This window comes from Silene latifolia, chromosome 9, assembly GCF_048544455.1.
Source record: "Silene latifolia isolate original U9 population chromosome 9, ASM4854445v1, whole genome shotgun sequence".
Taxonomy (NCBI): Eukaryota; Viridiplantae; Streptophyta; class Magnoliopsida; order Caryophyllales; family Caryophyllaceae; genus Silene; species Silene latifolia.
The window spans coordinates 83,191,959-83,194,492 of record NC_133534.1 but is presented as its reverse complement, the minus strand read 5'-3'; the positions used below and the strand labels follow the sequence as shown (position 1 = coordinate 83,194,492).

The 2,534-nt window shown below is 51.2% G+C and overlaps 1 long non-coding RNA gene across 1 annotated transcript; it reads right to left on the bottom strand.

Moving 5' to 3' along the window:
* Positions 1 to 714: 714 nt before the first annotated feature.
* LOC141598196 (uncharacterized) lies at positions 715 to 1,145 on the bottom strand. The gene is made up of 3 exons (XR_012523315.1): positions 1,057 to 1,145; positions 877 to 969; positions 715 to 774 (listed from the first exon to the last, which is right to left on the bottom strand). It is a non-coding gene; the product is annotated as an uncharacterized LOC141598196 (long non-coding RNA).
* Positions 1,146 to 2,534: the final 1,389 nt, after the last annotated feature.

Here is a 2,534-nt window from a genome sequence, read left to right as displayed (position 1 = left end):
ACGTTTACCATGTTTTGGAATTTCGCGGGCACGCATTTCGAGGCAACGTTGACATTTTCGCCATTTTATCACATTTGTGTATTTAATTGTCCATTTAATTCTTTTTTATTATTCAAACATTTATATACTTATTTCATTTTTTTAATTTCTTTTTCTACATTTTCTAAACTTATAAATTTCTTTTTTTTCCTTTTTTTTCGGGGGTAACCCTCCCTACCGTCCGGTCATTTCCGGTCATTTCCGGTCATTTCCGGCAAAATTTTTGCATTTTTGCGTTCCTTTTGAGTCTCATTGTGCGCTAATTAAAGGCCTTATGTGTATATAAAATGTATGAATCACGTGATGTAAATTTCGGCGGCATAACGGCATAAACCGTTATCTACCAGAACCTGTTCAAGAACTAACCTGCAGGTACAAACAAACAACCCAAAGAAAGAAAGGCACTCGTGCCATCATGTATACAACAAAAAGCAAATGTACGAGCAACCGGGGGCTCGCGCCCAACAAAGTACAAATGTACAAGCAATCCGGCTTCGCCCCAAACAAGTCAAGAAGACCAAGTAATCGGGCTTGCGCCCAAACCGAGTCAAAAAAATGTTTCAAATCGGATGTACGAATCTACAAAACTGACACAAGCTACTGCTGGGCACCCTCCAACTCAGCAACCCTCGCCATAAGAGCGGCGATCTCGGCATCCCGAAACTCGAGCTCCCTCGACAAGCGAGCCGTCTCCTCCCGAGCCTGGGCCAACTCTCGTCCTGACTCGCTGTCACCCTGCAAACAGCAACGAATTGGCTCATGTCAATCAACTCAAATTGGGAAACCCAAAAATCAAAAAAAAAAAGGAAATCGAAAAATGGGTATAAAGGTTCATACCTGACGACCTCGACCGCCGACGAGTGCCTCAATGGCCGTAGCTCGTAGCCGGTTGGCCACCCTCCATAGTGCCACGAACCGGGATGGCGCGACCTGCATTTCAAAAGGAAACTCTCAACAAATAAAATAAATTCAGTCAAACGTGTTCTTACGCAAAAACCATGCAAAATGGGAGCTCACCCTCCGAATCAGATGCTGCCAGTCATCTAGGCCAGCATCCGTCACAGCTACGTCAAAATCACGCAGCTCGGAGATCGTCGTCCTCCCAGTAGCGTCAGTATACTCGAGGGTCTCGGGGTACTCTGGGGGCTCGATGCCCGCCGCCTCAACCTCCTGAAAAGACGAATAGCTCTCATCAATCGACGATCTGTCGTCGCAAGTCTCGAAAACCAAATCAATAAGAAAACAAAGGATGCTCACCACTACTGGCCAGTACGCCAACCTCCCGTAGAGGAACGCCGAGTAGTCCTCACCAGGCAGAAGGAGGTCGTCGCCACCGGCACCGCCAAGTCCGCCTCCCTCTCGGCCTCGGAAGGCTCCCCGAACATCGTCCTAGGAGGATCGGCGGGAACCGTCAACGCGTCCCGAGAGCACTGACGAGCCAAACGCTCGCCTAAGTACCATACCGGACCCATCGACGTCCACAGCAACAGCCGACTCAGGCTCCTAGGTCGAAGGACCTCAGCAACGAAAGGAGGCGCTCCAGCGTACTCCGCCCAAGGTCTGGGCACCCACTATAACAATGTGAAGGCCAAGGTCATTTCTAGGATCAATTGAAAACAAAGTATGAGAAGATGTGAATACATACAAACGGGATACTCACGCTGCTCAGCTGAAGGGCGTTCACGTCCCGCCGAGACGTTGTGAGAAGAACGCTTGCTCTTCGTCGTCCAAGACATGACCCAATCCCTCACCACAGGATAGGCCCTCTCCAACGGCTCCGTCCTCTTGGGCGCGAGGCCCGGAAAGTAGGAGTACACCCACGCCTGTAGAGCGAAATGGTCAGTGACGATCTTTGATAAAAGAAAGGAATTTACGTTGATCTAAAGGAAGGTTCATACCTCCAGCAATAGCCCAGGTCCGACAGCGCCAGGAGAAGTCCCCTTCTCCATCAACTCGCGCGAACCATGGCCCTCATGAAGCGGATGAGGACCGCAAAACCAAAGAAAGGACCCGGTCCCCAACGCCCTAGGGAGCTCTAGTCGGCAAGAAAGGGAAGAAGCTTCGTCGACAACCTCTCACCCTTGTCTCCGAGGTAAATCGAAGACAAGAACCACCAAAGCCACAGACGAGCCCCTCTGCGCTCCGCTGTACAAGGAGGAGGAGCCGTCTCCCTCCCATCGATCACCACCGATGCCAGGGTCTTCCCCGCAAAGTAATCTCGAACATAGGTACTGGGTACCAAACCCGGCAGACCGCAACAGCCTTCGGCGACGAGTTCCGCCGATCAACCTCCTCGCCTCGGCCGAGTCCGCTCTCATGACAGCCTCCGCCACACCATCTCCTCGATCCCGCACGGCGGACACTGTAAATCATGCCGTAGTCCTCCAAGGTGACTCCCACCTCACCAAAAGGCAGGTGAAACGTGGAAGTCGTATCCCAAAATCGATCCAAGAAAGCGCGGACCAGGCTAAGGTTGGCCCGCAACTTCCTCTTCA